General features: G+C 40.7%; 1 pseudogene; it reads left to right on the forward strand.

The window, feature by feature from the left end:
* Nucleotides 1-6,078: 6,078 nt before the first annotated feature.
* LOC142433511 (zinc finger protein 512 pseudogene) lies at nucleotides 6,079-7,731 on the forward strand (annotated as a pseudogene).
* Nucleotides 7,732-17,687: the final 9,956 nt, after the last annotated feature.

A 17,687-nucleotide genomic window follows, 5' to 3' on the forward strand; every position in this document is an offset into this window, starting at 1 on the left:
TTGTCCTTAACAGCAGGGAGTGGGTCTCTCTTGTGGTGGGACCAGAGAGTAGTCTGTAAACTGACTGCCTTCAGGGAGGATGTCTCTAAGCATGTGCTCCCACCAGGTGCTAGCAAAAACCCTCTAATGTTTGGCATATCTTTGGGGGAGACAACTATGGGGGAAAGTCTCTTTATAATCCCACATTTCCCCCTTTTGTTTTATATATAAAATTCAAAAGAGCCATAGGGTTGAAGTGGTTATTTTCTATACATTGAAAGCTATCAAGGAAAAATTAACGACCAAATTAATATAGCCAAAAATTCAGCCTTATGGTAAACTTTTTGAATCCAGGCACAGGGATATAGGCCCCCTATGCCCATCTGCTGTCAGAGGAACATATGAGAGGGGCTGGACACTGCGGCAGGAAGAATAGAGCCAATAGGAATGTCTGTTTCTATAGGGAGATAGAATCGACCATTTGCTCACTTTAAGACAGCACAGATTTAAGGGGAGAAACTGTGGAAATGATAGACTACTGCAAAAAAAAGTGTACTTGGACTATGTCTCCAACTACCAGAGTGGCAGTCTTCCTACCATGGAATATTAGTCTTCCAGATTCCCTCTGCACCAGTCAAGAAATAAGTCCCAGTTTTATTTCCCTCAGTGTTAGTTTCCCACATGTCCCTCTTCTGTATTACATTTAAGATTTAATTGTGTCACAGAGGCAACATGGTCTCTCTGCATATCTCTTAGCTTCCCGTAGAAGCAACACAAGCATGTGAGCATCAAAATTATGATAAACAACACAGTCAGACTGGCACTTAAGTTATGTGAAATATTTTGAGCACAAGCTCATGGGGTCCAGCCTCTTCCTATGCCATCCACCATTTGTTTAATTCCCTCAGCTAGTGGAATGCCTTAAATCCACCATTGAATGCATAGAAAATATTCATTTAGCTGAATCACATGTAATGAAATGGTTCCCTTCAACCCTTGCAAATGTTTTCTCTCAAATCCAAATCATGCACTGTCTTATTATATGGGTAAGAGGTTATACAAAAATCATTTACATTCCACTCACATTATAGAATTAATTGACAAGTCCATATTCTTGATCTTTTAGCAAAAGATCTGTTTTTTTTTTCAGCAAAAGATCTGTCTGTTGTAATGGTTCAGTCACTATTGTATAATATGTTCAGTTATGGTAGAGTCTCAGAGTGCCCCTGTGACAGCATCAGCAATGGAAGAAATATCTCAGCAGGCAGTAATCACCATTCTCAGGAATCTGTGAAATCTTGATGTTTTGAATAACTTTAATAGCAGGAGAGCGTCAGGTCATGCAACAACCTTACTCCTTTCTTCTGGACCTTGCTGGCTGAAGAGAAATCCACCTATTTCCTTTGCATGTGAAAGCATAAATAAATAGCCCCTCCCTTGGGGGTGTCAGAAACCTGGAAACGGAATCATGATTAAGACTGGGTGGTTTCTCCATTTCTTCCGTGTCCTTCATCTTTCTCCAAACGTGGTTGCGTCCTCCTACAGGGACTCCAACAGTTTTATTCCGCAAAAACATAAATGTATAGCCCTTTCTCCAGTGTCAAATGGACCTGGACACCAAACACGATTCCGTTCTTCCTGGGATTTCTTGATATCAGCTTTCTCTGTAGAAGTGAACATGTGTTTATCTGGACTAAATTTGCTACAAGCTTTTAGCAAGGAGAAATTTTTTTTAGTTAAAATGACTAAATGAACTTTGTAAAACATAAGATTTCTCTTCTGCACCTTTTATTTTTTAAATCATTTTATTGGGGGCTTGTACAACTCTAGTCACAATCCATACATCCATCCATTGTGTCAAGCACGTTTGTACATTTGTTTCCCTCATCATTCGCAAAACATTTGCTTTCTGCTTGAGCCCTTGGTATCAGCTCATTTTTCCCCTCCCTCCCCCCTCCCTCATGAACCCTTGATAGTTTATAAATTATTATTATTTTATCATATCTTACACTGTCTGAGTTATCCCTTCACACACTTTTCTGTTGTCCATCCCCCAGGGAGGAGGTTATATGTAGATCCTTGAAATCTGTTCCCCCTTTCCACCCCACTCTCCTTCCACCCTCCTGGTATCACCACTCTCAACAGTGGTCCTGAAGGGATTATCTCTCCTGGATTCCCCGTGTTTCCAGTTCCGATCTCTACCAGTGTACATCCTCAGGTCTAGCCAGATTTGTAAAGTACAATTGGGATCATGATAATGGAGGGGAGGAAGCATTTAAGGATGAGAGGAAAGTTGTATGTTTCATCGTTGCTACATTGCACCCTGTCTAGCTCGCCTCCTCCCTGAAACCCTTCTGTAAGGGGATTTCCAGTAATGTTCTTTGATGCCTGATACCTGAATTCATTGACACCTCATGATCATACAGGCTGGTGTGCTTCTTCCATATGGGCATTGTTGCTTCTGAGCTAGATGGCCACTTGTTTACTTTTAAGCTTTTAAGACCCCAGACGCTATATATTTTGATAGCTGGGCACCATTAGCTTTCTTCACCACTTTTGCATATGCACCCATTTATCTTCAGTTGTCATATTGGGAAGGTGAGCATACAATGGTATGGTTTGTTTGTTCTTTGATATCTGATATTGATCCCTTCGACACCCATGATCACACGGGCTGGTGTGATTCTTCCATGTGGGCTTTGTTGCTTCTGCGCTAGATGGTTGCTTGTTTAGCTTCAGGCCTTTAAGACCGCAGAAGCTATGTCTGTTGATACCCAGGCTCCATCAGCTTTCTTCACCAAATTTTGGGATACATATGGTAGCCAATTAAAAATGATGGGGGGAAAGGGGTAAAAAAGAAATGGGTAGCCAGAGGAACAGGGCACTAACCCACCCAAGGGGAGGGTATTGTTTATATCTCCACAGGGAAAGAGGGACCAAACTTTGACCCAGTGCTCCAAGATGTAAATGAAACATACCGGCATGAAGCAGGGAACCAGTGGAGAGATCTGAGGGGCCATCCCCAATTCCAACTATGTAGACACCTACCCCTCCCCCCAGAAGAATTTATTTCAGAGGACATCACTGAACCTGCAGCTCAGGGAGAGGAACATGTCTGGTCAGAGAACATAGGAGTAAATGAAGGAGGAGGAAGAGAGAGTGGAGCACATCCTGGCCCAGCAAGCCTTGAGGACAATATTCCTGCTCCAAGTAGGCAATCCACAGAGAAGACAATATGACCGGCCCCACTATGAGACACAACATCCCTCACTAACTCATAGCCTTATAGGGGACAGCACTGAAGACACAGTGTGGGAATTCTGCCCGATCTGATCCCACTGCACTGAAGCAAAACACTAAGGGCATGCAACAGAACAGCAAGAGGAACAGAGCAATGAAGACCCCAGTGAATACCAAAAATAGACTTTGGGGCCAGGGCATGGCATCACATCAGACTCAATTGGAAACCACTCCAAAGGTTAACAAACAGAACTTGAACTATTTACAGGCTTTTTTCTTTTTTTGTCATTGTTTTTTGTTGCTGTTATTTTGCTTTCTTTTGTTACTATGTTTTGCTCTGTCATGTTTTTGTGCACATTATTATCTCTGCAGGTCTCTCTAGAAAAGATAGGTGGGATAAACAATCTGGAGGAGAAAACAACAGGACCAATGGTTGCTGGAGGACTTGGGAGAGGGGGAGGTGAGGGAAAGGAAGTGGGTGCTAACAAATCCATGGACAAGGGAATAATAAGTGATCAAAAATTGATGGCAAGGAGAGTGTAGGAAGCATGGTAGGGCTTGACCAAGGGCAATGTAACTGAGAGGAATTTCTGAAACCCAAATGAAGGCTGAACATGATAGTGGGACAAGAGGAAAGTAAAAGAAAATAGAGGAAATAACTAGGAGGCAAAGGACATTTATAGAGGTCTAAATACAGGCATGCACACATAAAAATATATTTATATATAACAAAATGGAAATATATCTTGGTAGATATATTTATGGGTTTGGTATTAAGTAGTTGATGGATATTGGGCATCTATTCAAGTACTCCCTCAATGCAAGATCACTTTGTTCTATTAAACTTGCATTCCATGATGCTCATTTTCCTGGCATGATCACTGAAGACAAAGTGGGTGCATAAGCAAATGTGCTGAAGAAAGCTGATGGAGCCCGGTTATCAAAAGATATAGCATCTGGGGTCTTAAAGGCTTGAAGATAAACAAACAGGCATCTACTTCAGAAGCAACAAAGCCCGCTTGGAAGAAGCACACCAGCCTTTTTGATCACGAGGTGTTGATGGGATCAGGTATCAAGGAACAAAATATCATATCATTGTGAATGAAGGAGGGTGCAGAGTGGGGACCCAAAGCCCATCTGTAGGCAACTAGACATCCCTTACAGAAGGGTCAAGAGGAGGAGACAAGCTAGTCTGTGTGCAGTGTAGCAATGATGAAACACTACTTTCCTGTAGTTCTAAAATGCTCCCTGCCCCCACCCCTTCCACTATCATGATCCCAAGTGTACCTTACAAATCTTGCTAGACCAGAGGATGTGCACTGGTACAGATATGAACTGGAAACACAGGGAATCCAGGACAGGTGAACCCCTCAGGACTAATACTGACAGTAGTGATACCAAGAGGGGAAGGGCAAGGTGGGGAAGAAAGGGGGAAACCGATACAATGATATACATATTGGGGAATGGACAACAGAAAAGTAGGTTAAGGGAGACATCAGACAGTGTAAGGTACGAAAAAATAATAATTTTTAAATTATCAAGAATTTGTGATGGAGGGAAGGTCGGGGGTGGACAGGGCAAAGATGAGGAGCTGATACCAAGGGCTCAAGTAGAAAGAAAATGTTTTGAGAATGATGATGGCAACAAATGTGCTTGACACAATGGATGTATCTGTGGATTGTGATAAGAGTTGTATGAGCCCCCAATAAAATGATTTTTTTTAAAACAATGTATATGAGCTGTTGAGTACAAAACTAATTTTCTCCTCTGTAAACCATCACTGAGTTCACAATAAAAAGGTTTTTTTTAAGGCTGAAATAAAGAAATGAAAGTAGAAATAAAGTGTATCAACATGTGTGAAATTCAGTGAACGCAATGCTAAAAGGGTAATTTATAACACTGAATGAACATGTTAGAAATTCATTCTAACATAGCTAAATTGAAAATCTAAGCTTCCATTTTATGAAACTAGAAAAAGAAGTGCAAATTAGATTCATTGTAAACTGACATAGTTAAAGTTTATTGTGCCAGCATGGCTGATAAACATATGTGGGGTTAATTGAAGGGCGAAGAGGTAAATGGCTCAGTGAGCCTCGCCTTTCTAGTCCTCAGGTCTCTTGATTTCTGATGTTCGGATCAGGGTGCTGCTACCTTAGCCATTTCCCTGTTTCAGCTAGCAAGGCTCACTTCCTGCAAGACATGTCCAAGGAGAAGCCACATAGACCTACCCCGATCGAACCCTGGGTGCTAGAGCAGCAGTGTGGAGACCCCTGCCAGTGCTGAGACGTTTACACATTCACTGATTCAGCTTTCCTCCTGTTGGCATCATTGCATGTGTTTTGTGAGATGGAGGAGGACTTTGTGGATTGGTGTTTGGCATATGGGTTAATGGGCTAATGTTGGACTTGACTTGGGTAGCACTAGGTTGGGATGTTTTCTTGATGTGCACTTAATCTTTATATAAAATTCTCTTTTATATATATGAGTTTCTGTGGATTTGTTTCTTTAGTGTACCCAGACTAATACATAAGCCAAAGAAAAGATAATAAAATCTTAGTAGAAACCAATGAAATTGAAATCAGAATAACAGAGAAAATAAACAAAAAAAGAATCGATTCTTTCAAAAGATCAATAAACTGGACAAAACTCTAACCAAGAGAGGGAGGAGGAAATAGAAATTTCTCATATTTTCTAGTAGAATTGAAATATTTCTAATAGAAATGAAAAATGGCCAACAATACAGATCCCAAGGACATTAAAAAGATAGTAGATAACTATTGAAAATACATTTAGAGAGCGGAAGTGGCATTCGTCTGGCCCGAGCCCCTTGGTGAATTTGTTAGGTGTGAAGAGGTAGTGATGTCTTCCAGATACGGTGCAATGCACGATCCTTCAGTACACACATCCATCAAACAGCAGAGGAGTCCAAGGAAGAGCATGTGAACTAAGAATGCCAAGACCCAGTGCTCCATAAATGATCATCGTTTTAAGTACGCTGTCCTTCACGAGGACTCCGTCAGTGGTTCATCATCTGCCTCTTCATGTGAAGTAATCATTGATTTTCCTTCTGAAAATTTATTTGCCACCTCCTTGAAGAAGATTAGAAAGATCAAAACCCCTGCTACTTTCTGTGTTGAAAGCACAAGTGGAGCATCAAACAAAGGAAAAAAGGAAACTGAGGCAGGAAGTAGATGATTATAGGCAATGCTCTCAGAAGAAGCATAATTGTTATGGGCAGAAACAATGGCCTAAAACTCAGCCAAGCCCCAAGCCTCGGCCTCGTCATATTCGGAGGGAAACTCCAACTTATGCAGCAAGCATTCTGGAGGAGCAGTGGTACTTAGAAATGATGGATAAAGGCCCTACTGCCATACCAGTCAGTGAGTGGGCTGAAAAAAACAGAGAAGGTTTAAAGAAACACATGGAAAAGTGCAGACAGGAATTGTTTACTTGTCACCATTGTGGGAAACGACTTCCTTCTATTGCAGGGAGGAAGTATCATGTCATGGCAAATCATAACAGTCTGCCCATGTTGAGGGCTGGAAGTGAACTAGATGAGACAAGAGAAAGAGAACAACTCTGAATAGTTCTGAAGAGGCTCAGGAAGATCAGGTGCATGCTTGAGAGTTGCTCTAGTAGCTTCACCAGCATCATGGGCTGAAATATTGCCACTGTGGAAAGCCATATTGATAGAAGGCTGGACTTGTGTATCACCTGATGTCAGAGCACAGGCCTATCTTCTTTTTCTCAGTCAGGACAGCCAGAATACGTAGAGGATGTGAGCCTAAAGTGTGGGGGCCCAGTTCAGAGGTGCTCTGCCAAGATAGCTGTATACCACCTGTAGCTGGCCACTGCAGAACTGGCCAAAGAATGACCTAAGAGAAAGGTACTTCAGGGCCTGGTACCAGATGATTCTAAGATAAAATATGCCCCCCCCCCGGGCTACCTACCTTTAGCACTACAAGAATCACTGCATGAGTGGAAGTTAGAAGTCAAGAAGTATCGTCGCATTCAGTGTCCTAACCAGGGTTGCAAGGCGGTCTACAGTAGTGTGTCTGGTCTTAAAGCTCATTTGGGCTTTTGAGACACATTGGGAAACTTTGTGGCTGGAAAATACAAGTGTCTTCTGTGTCAGAAAAAAAATGTGTCCAAGAGTAGTGTCAAATATCCTATCAACTCTGTTCACACCAAGGATTGATGTGTTGTAAATCCAGCAATTAAAATGTACAAAAAGCAGATGAAGATCAAACAGTGGAAGCAAAAAGAAGAAAAGCAGAGGCAGTAGCACAGGAGCTGAAGGTCTCTCCGAAGGCAGCAGCAGCCTATCACTGAGCATTCTGACACAGAGCCAGTCTTAGGGTAGAGAGGGATCAGAAGCGGAGTAATGAGGAAATGATCGTGTCGACCTCTGGCAAGGAACCAGAACAGGAGCCAGTGTCAGCACATTTCCAGAAAGTAAAGCCCCCAAAGACGAATCACAAATGAGGGAAGAAATACAGGCAGGCAGTGTGAGAGTCCCATCCATCTTCCCCCCACCCCCCGACGCCCCCACAGAATGTGATACTGTCCTCATGGGGGTCAGTCTGGGGAGGATTGAGTGATGGGGCTGAATGGAGAGAAATGTATTTCTTCAGCTGTTTCTCCCCACCTACCCACTCCTTTCCCCTTTTGGTTAAGTTCTCCTGCTGCTCCTATTGAAGTCCTCTTGCTGATTAGATTCTTATCTTGCCCAACGAGCTCCCTCCTAAGGCCAACTATAGGCTTCTTGCCCTGTATACAACTAAGAAACTTGTTTGGGCTTTTTCTTTTCTGGGGTATGGAATGTTCTTGGAAACTTCATTGCTTTAGTAGACACACCATCGTCTCGCTTAAAATGTTGAAAACTACATTGTAAAACCATGACTGATTTACTCTTTTGTATTTGTGATATAATAAGCCTAGTAGCTAGAAATGTTGTCAGTCGTGTACTGGGGTTACCCTGCCTCCTTGGGAAACAACATTTATGGAGCCTGTTTGCTATGGTTTTATCAAACAATCTAATATGGTTTTTAGAGTTACAAGTAATAAAATGAATTTAGCATGAAAAAATTAGAACCTCTCTACTCTGGTTATACTGTGAAATGTTTTGCTTATCCAAAGTAGCAGTAACAAACTAGATCCATAGGCATAAAAATAGGCTTAAACATTAAAATGACTGGAAAGAATACAGTAGAATCAGTCAAAATAAATACCATCCCACTTTTCCTAGGGCCTGCAGTCTGTCCCATGGCCGTGGTTAATGCCATCCTGGAGTTTGCTTCTCCTTCAGTCATATGAACTGAGAATTACCAGACTAGCCCTGCTGTTTTGGCATCCTTTCTCCCCCGAACTTTACTTCATTTGGTGGTCTACGCCCTCTAGAGTCCTCATGCACCCCTTATCTTCTTATCTCTGAAATTTCTAAGACTATTGCCCTTCCATGAAGTTCTGTTTTGTTTATGCCTGGCGATTTTTGATTGCAGATGTAGATCCTTACATGGAGCTGAAAAGAAAAATTCCTTTTCTGTACCTCATTCCTACCTGATCATGTCAGACAAGCTGTTTCTCTTCAACATTGGCTTTCTCAAAGCACGTGTCGCAGCAGCTTTCTTGTTGTGGTTCTGGATTTCCTTCCCTTGTTTCCATAATTTTTTGTCTTATATATTCTTATCTATGTTTATGGCATATGCTGCATGAAAAATATGGGACCGTTAATCCTGATATGGACACTTACTACCTTTTGAAATTCTGAAAGGTTTAACCCTCTGTCCTAGTCTGTGCTCTTCCAACTAGCTTTAACAAGTGGGCTTTGCTGAAGACCATTTTCAGCCATAGGTAGCATTGAAACCTGATTTAGATATTGCTAGAATAGTACGTTTTGAAATGAGTGAAGTACTTGGTATATTCATTTTCATTGGAAGTTGTGCCCTTAAAGCTTTTCAGTAGATACAGGATTAACAAGGAGGAGAAATGAAGAAGCTATGTTAATTTCTGGTGAGTAAGATTTGGAAAATTTTTGGCGATGATGAAATAAATGACTCTTGTTTAGCATAAATATATAATTAAAATTGTGTGCAAACAATTGATAACTTAGATAAAATGAACGAATTCTTTGAAAGACTCAATCTACCCACACTCATACAAGAAGAAAAACAATCTTAATATGCTTGTGTCTATTAAAGAAATTGAATCAATTACTAACCTTTCAAAATGGAAAGCAATAAGACCTGGTTATTTCACTTTTTAATTCTATAAACATTTTACAGAAGAAATTATGCCAATGATCTATAACCTCCTTCAGAAATTTGAAGTTTAAGAAACACTTTATTCAATGAGACCAATATGACTTAATATCAAAATCCAACAAAGACCTTACAAGAAAAGGGAACAATAGAGCAATAATGCTCATGAGCATAGATGCAAAAATCATCAACAATATTGTATTCAACAATTCATATATAATTGGAATGATCAATAAAATTGGTCAGCTATGATCAAGTAAAATTTACTTTAGATATACAAAGTTGGATCAAGATTTAAAATTAAGTTTATCGTTGACAAATAATCTGGAGGATAAATATTTAGCTGATAACTGTAGTTACCAATGGGAATAGAAATTAAAAATGATTTTATTATGCCTCCATTTTTAAGTTAGATTTACAGAGCAGATTGGTTTCCCATTTAGCAATTCATACCCTTTTTGTTCCATGTCATCTATTGCAATCCCTTCAATATAATATCACTTATCCCAGTTCCTCCCTGTGCTTCCTGTTCCCATTCCTCCTTCTTTCCTAGCCCTTCTGAACTTTGTCTTTTGGTGAATGCTGTACTTTTGATCTCAAATGGTTGGTTATTCTAAGGTGTGTGGGCATCATTAATGTTATCAGTCCCTTTATATACATGTGTATTGTTTAGCTGAAATTTGAGCTACGGGGGTGAGTTCAATTTCCAGACTTTACTTGAGACTAAAGGCCTTAATTTTGGGAGTTCCACCAACCTCTAACTGATCAGTAAGTCTTGTCTTTTTAAATGAGTTTTAGTTTCGTTCCACATTTTCTCCCACTCTCCCCAGAACCTTCTAATGTAATCACTTTCAGAGAAGTTGTCGGGTCTCAGGGTCATGGAGACTGATGTTCACATGGATCATTAGTTCCCTATATTAATTGTGTCCATGAATTTTCTGTTTTTTTTAGTCATCCTTCCTTTAAAGAAGGAGGGACCATAGCTGCACCTTAAATGACTGCTCATTGGCTTTAAGATTCCAATCACTGCTCAACAAAGTAAGATGTAGCACATTGCCTTTCTGGACTTTGTTATTCCAGTTGACCTTGGTGTACAACTGATAATCTTGATTCTCCCTTTGTTTGCTGTATTGAGGTGTTTTGCTGATATGCTGGAAGTTATATCACTATTGTGGAGAGCAAATGCTTTGAGAATGATGAAGGTAATGAATGTACAAATGTGCTTTACACAATTCATGTATGTATGGATTGTGATAAGAGTTGTATGATCCCCTAATAAAATGATCTAAAATAATAATAATAATAATTTTGGAGGAACATGACTTGAATCCCTCCAGGATGACAAAACTACCATGTTGATGTCATGTCAATTAAAGAGCACAGAATTATTTGGATAAGAATGGATAGAAGTATTGCCTTCAGAAATGTATAGACGATGATAAAGGATATGTTGGGAAAGAATTGCTTTATATTTTGATATTTCTGTTAAACAAATGTTTCTTAGATTTTGTAACAATACTTTTTGGCTTACATTCATACATCAAATATGATCATTTTCTGGGCAAAATAAAATACACATTTATTTCCAGGGGTCAAGCAGATTAATTTCATTTATAAAGACTGCTATAAAACACACATATGTGTGTATATACTTATTTTTATTACTATCCCACTCTCCTGAAAATATTTATATTCTTATTTCAATCTTTCTGAAAACTGTATACCAACATGAAGTCTTCATCTCAGATTAGGCATCACATTAACAACTAGCTAATACTCCTGGCAAACAATGGGTTATTTACTTAGCATTTCTTATTAATTGGTTTTCTTGGCCTATTAGTAGATGTTTCTAGCAGTTAATTAGAAAAGGGAGCTCTTGAATGAGGGAATTGAATCAGTTAATTAAGAGAGTTTAGTTTCCTCTGGCAGTTGATTGTGGCCCTTGGAGTCTCCAATACAATTACTCAGTAGAACTGGTTAGGTTATAATGTTGGCAATTAACTATACATGCTCACCATCGAATGATAAGGGTGTTTAGCTTGGAGAGATTTAAGCAGTAATTGTAGAAGCAAAAGCATGATATTCCATTAGAAATCTCTTGAGACACTTAATGACACACTTTAGCTAATGGTAATGTTTTTTTCAGAGCTGTGTTTAAAAAACAAATAGAAATTGCATATAAAATGTATTTATATGTGAAAAATAAGAAACAGAAGATAAATAAAATCATTTCATTTAAAATCAAAGGAACAAAAATTCAGTTATTTTGGAATGAATTCATACCTAATGCAAAGAACAGAATATGTTCAAATATGTCTAAATACATACACTGTATCCATAAACAAAACACTGAGCGGCGACAAAAATTGTCAAAATGATAACAGTGGTTATTTTCAGTAATATGATTACAGAAAACTCTTTAATACTCAGAAAGAATCAAGGTAAAAGACAAAGAAGAAGAAAAACTTTTCAGCAGAGCAACTCCTTTAGCTGATGTGGGGGAATCTTAAGCCCTATCTAAAATGTTTCAAAAATGATGATGGCAACATATGTACACGCTTGATATAATTGATGTATGGAATGTTATAAGAGCTGCAAAAGCCCCCAATAAAATGATTTTTTGAAAAATAGTGAATAAAACGTTTCCATAATAGGCCTCTTCCATAACATTCACTGTACAATTGCATGAAAAGCTTTGACCATCATATATCCACTGTTGTTATTGCTGTTGTTTTTAAGTGACATCGAGTTGGTTCCAATCCTTAGTGACCCTATGCACAAGAGAATAAACCACTGCCCGGTCGTGTGCCATCCTCAAAATTGTTCCTGTATTTCAGTCCATTGTAGGAGTCACAGTGTCAATCTACCTTGTCGACAGTCTTCATCATTTGCACTGTCTCTCTACTTTACCAAGCCTGATGTCCTTCTTTGGGGACCTGTCTCTCTTGACAACATGTCAAATGTATGTAAAATGAAGTTTCACCAACCTTGTTTCTAAGAAGCACTCTGGCCATACTTTTTCCAATTGTTTTTTTTTCTATAAGCAATCCATGGTGCTTTCAATTTCCTCTCCACCATCACCAGTCAAATGCATTAGAATTTCCTACGAGAGAGGTGCAGATACAATGTAAAGCCAATGCTCCTCATGCGCAGACACCTTATGCATAGTTGAAGAGCACTATCAGATACTGAAGGTCTAATGAATGGAAGCAGAAGATTGTCAGAGGCAGTGCCAGAAGATGAGACCCTGATGTCCAAAGTCACTTTAAATGTGCCTGAGGAGGATCACCTTTACTCTAGTGGAGTTGACTATAGTGACTTGAATGGAGTAAAGCCAGTGGAAGCTGAGCTTACAGGAACTTTATTTGCTTATGGGGCACGACTCAAGGTAAGCAAAAACAGCTGCAAAAAAATCTGCTAATGATCATAACTTGGTATGCAAACCTATACATCTTTGAGAATTAGAAATGGTTAAAAAAGAAATGTAACACATAAAGATTGATGTTTTAGTTACTGAAATGGACTGGTATTGACTACTTTGAATCATAAAATCATATGATTTACTATTCCTTTAATATACTTTTGTCTCATAGCTCTAAGATTTCTAGGACTCTATTAAATAATAGTGGCAACAAAGGCAAGCCTGTCTGGTTCCCATTTGTAATGGGAATGTTTCAATTTCTCTCCATGAAGTGAGAAACTAACCATTGTTTTTGCATAGTTGGTTTTTATAATTTTATGGAATATCTTTTGTTTTCTCTTTGTTTGTTTCCATTATTGTTGATTTTGCCTACTTATAGAAGGTGGGCATGGGAAGCAAACTCAAGGAAAAAGCAACAGAACAAACCAATGTTGAGGGACTTGGGAGAAGGAGGAAGTGGGAAAGGGAGTGGTGAGTAAATAACACCATAAATGAGGGAACAACTAGGGACTTAAAATCAACAACAAGAAGGATATAGAGATCCTGGGGGTGTCTAAGAGGCAGTAAAAGGGTGAGCACGATAGTGGGGCAGGAGAAAGGCAAAAAGAAACAGAGGAAAGATCTAGGAAGCAAAGCTATGAATAGAGGTATAAGCATAGGTGTTGATGTAGTTAGTCTATTGTGCCAACCTGACCGACAAACACATGTGGGATGAATTGAAGGGCAGAGAGATAAATGGCTCGGTGAGCCTCGCCTTTCCTGTCTCTTGCTCTTTGATCATCGGACCAGCGTGAGGTTGCCTTCTTTGTTCTTTGCCTCAATTTGCAAGCTATACTACCTGTGGGGCACCTAACCTGTGGACTGTCGCTGTAATTTGAGACCTGCTTTGCCTCACCATTGGAATTTACATCTCTTGAGCTGGGGACTATCGGACCCTGTCATCTGGCTGCTGTTGGTGACCTGCCTTGCTGTTTGCTGCCTGTGCCCGGATAGCCTGATTGCTCTACAGAGGACTACTCAGCATCCCTCAAGACTTGAGGGACTTCCAGTGTCTCACAACTGTCTCACGGGAGTGAGTTCCACTGAGCCATTTGTACAGCTTTATCATTTAGTTAATTGTTTATTTCTTATGTTATACATCTGTATCTGTATAAATTATATATATAATTATTAGCATTCTGATTTTGTTTCTCTAGAGAACCCTGTCTAACCAGGAATGCTTCTAGAGAAAGAAAACATAATATGGGCTTCTTCAATTGGCTCTCCAGCCTGATTAGCCGTAACAGCACTAATAATGCTACTTCACTGCCTCAAAGCATGGATAAGTCTGCTACTCTTACTAATCCATGGTGTGAAATAGCAAAGGTAATACCTACAGTAGCACCACTGATATATGAGGTGCTGGTTAAAGGAGAGGCTCTGAATGATCATGTCTTTTATATTTTCCAGGAGTTTTGTAAGGATGACAAGTAGAGGGAAGCTGATTAGCTGGTCCTTCTTACAATGGAAAGTGTGATTAAGGAGAGGGTTGGTCTCAGAGCCTCAGAAGTGCGCCTCAGGTGCAGACTAACAGATTTGAAAGCTTCCATCTGTGCCACAAAGGAGAGCCTTCTCTCCTCTAGCAATAGAGCTGATGTTGCTGAGAACCAGGCCCAGAGTCTCATTATGTGAGTGGCTGAATTACAACATCAGCTGAATTGCAGATCTAGAGCAATGTCTGATACCAGCGTATGGGCTTTGATCAGGAAAAGTTGGGATCCTGAAACATGGGATGGGAACATATGAGCTGATGATCCAGAAGAGGAGGATATTGAGCCCCTAGAAACAATTGACCCACCCCAGTCAATAGATCCACCCCTCTCAGCTAAAGGTATTAATCCACTAGCAATAAAACAATCCACACCTGAGCACATTAGCCACACTGTTCAAGTTGATATGCCAGGTGGGGCTGCATCATTAGCATTGCCTGAGGGAGATGCCTTACAAGATATTGCTGAGAGCACCCAGGAAACACCCTCACAACCCATTATTTCCACTAGACCTATCTAAAATTAACTCTCAGAAAGCTCCTAAAGGCGAGGTTGAGATGATTACCCAAGAAGGGAGCATGCTATACTCACAAAGATCTCGAGTTTTCAAATATGTACAAGCAGAAGCCTGGGGAATATTCCTGTGAATGGTTACTAAGGGTGTGTGATACTGGTGCATAAAATGTAATATTAGACCTGTCTGAGTTTCTGGATATGGAACCTCTAAGCACAGACTCTTCTTTCAATGTCTCTGCAAGACAGGCTAAGAGAGAATCTAATTCTTTATTTGGTTGTTTCGCTGAAGCATGGACTACCAGATGGCCTAGATTAGACCAACTTGAAGTACCTGACGTACCTTGGTACACTGTAGAGAAAGGAATCCAAAAGGTTTGAAAAATTGATTGTGTTGGAATGGATCTATCAGGATATTCCCCTAGACCCCAAAACGGGGTGTCCAGAGGACATACCCTTTACTACAGCCATAAGGACCAAGTTTGTGAAGTGGGCCCCAGCATCTCTTAAGATTCCTATTTTATGTGCACCAGGATTAACAGTGGGCACTGCCCTAATCGAACTCCAACATTTGTGCATAATGGGGTTGATTTGTCCCTGTGGTGGTAGAGGGCAGGTGTCAGCACTGAATCAACAGAGACAGGGTGGGCGTGGTTATAATAGACAACAAGGTTTCCATAGTAATCAAAGCAAACTGTCTCCTGTGGAATTATAGCATTGGCTACTTAGCCACGATGTCCCTAGGAATGAAATAGATGGGAAACCTATAAAATATTATGTGGTGGAAGAATGGTAGATCAGGTGAACAGCAGAGTAGACAGCCATGATCACTCAATCAATTCCCAGACCTGAGGCAGTTTACAGACCCACAACTCCTTGAATGAGGGGAAGGCTGGGTCCCTTTGAAGGAGGACCCTGCTACATCACCAAAGGTCTATACTGTTAGTCTTTCTTCTAGCCTTCCCCAAAGGGACCTGCAGCCTTTCACAAGAGTGGCTGTTCATTAGGGAACTTTTTGGGGATTATTGGACACTGGCTCTGAACTGACACTAATTCCAGGAGACCCAAAGTGTTTCGAAGGCCCACCAGTCAGAGTGATGGCTTATGGAGGTCAAGTTATCAAAGGAATTTTAGCCCAGGTAAGACTCACTGTGGGTCCAGTGGGTCCCCGGAACCATCCTGTGGTTATTTCCCCAGTTCCAGAATGCATCATCAGAATAGACATACTTAGTAACTGGCAGACCCCCCCTATTGGATCCCTGAAATGTGGAATAAGGGTCATCTTGGTAGGACAGGCCAAGTGGACACCATTAGAACTGCCATTGTCTAGGAAAATAGTGAACCAAAAGCAGTACTGCATTCCTGGAGGGATTGCAGAGATCAGTGCCACCATCAAAGACTTGAAAGAGGCAGGGGTGGTGATTCCTACCACATCCCTATTTAACTCACCTATTTGGCCTGTAAAGAAGAGAGATGGATCTTGGAGAATGACAGTGGATTATCATAAACTTTTTAACCAGGTGGTGACTCCAATTGCAGCTGCTGTTCCAGATGTGATTTCATTGTTTGAGCAAATTAATACTTCTCCTGGTACTTGGTATGCAGCTACTGATCAGGTTAATGCCTTCTTCTCAATACCAGTCTCGAAGGACCACCAGAAGCAGTTTGCTTTCACTTTCACAACTCTCCCTGAAGGGGCCTTGATCGCCTGTTTATCCCACAAAATGTCACATCGGTCAATTATATTGTTGACATTATGCTGATTGGACCCACTAAGGAGTATGTATCAAAGACTCTAGACTCGTTGGTACAACATCTATGTACAAGAGGTTGGGAAATTAACCCAACGAAGATTCAGGCACCCTGCACCTCAGTAAAATTTCTAGGGGTCCAGTGATATGGGGCATGTCAAGATATTCCTACTAAAGTGAAGAATAAGCTACTGCATCTGTCCCCTCCCCCCTCCCCCACCAGCAACTAAAAAGGAGGCACAACGCCTAGTGGGCCTCTTCCGATTTTGGAGGCAACATATCCCTCACTTGGGCGTTCTACTTCAACCTATTTATCAATTGACATGAAAAGCTTCCAATTTTGAGTGGGGTCCAGAACAAGAAAAGGTTCTTCAACAGGTTCAGGCTGCTGTGCAAGCTGCTTTGCCACTGGGACCATATGATCCAGCTGACCCAATGGTGCTAGAGGTGTCAGTTGTAGATAAAGATGCAGTGTGAAGTCTTTGGCAGACCCCTATTGGTGAATCACAGCGTAGACTGTTGGGATTTTGGAGTAAAGTCCTGCCATCCTCTGCAAACAACTACTCCCCCTTTGAAAAACAGCTGTTGGCCTGTTACTGGGCCTTGGTGGAGACTGAACGCCTCACCATGGGCCACCAATTCACCATGAGTCCTGAACTACCTATCATGAACTGAGTATTGTCTGACCCATGGAATCATAAAGTTGGACGTGTGCAGCAACACTCCATTGTTAAATGGAAGTGGTATATACGAGATCAGGCCAAAGCAGGACCTGGAGGGACGAGTAAGCTGCATGAGGAAGTGACCCAAATGTCCACAGTCTCCACTCCTGTCACATTACCTTCTTTCGCCCAGTCTGCACCTATAGCCTCCTGGAGCGTTCCTTACCATACTTGAACTGAAGACCAAAAAAATCATGCTTGGTTTATGGATAACTCTGCACAATATGCAGGTGCCACTCGTAAGTGGTCAGCAGCAGCACTACAGCCCCTTT

The sequence above is a fragment of the Tenrec ecaudatus genome, chromosome X, assembly GCF_050624435.1.
Source record: "Tenrec ecaudatus isolate mTenEca1 chromosome X, mTenEca1.hap1, whole genome shotgun sequence".
NCBI classification, from domain to species: Eukaryota; Metazoa; Chordata; class Mammalia; order Afrosoricida; family Tenrecidae; genus Tenrec; species Tenrec ecaudatus.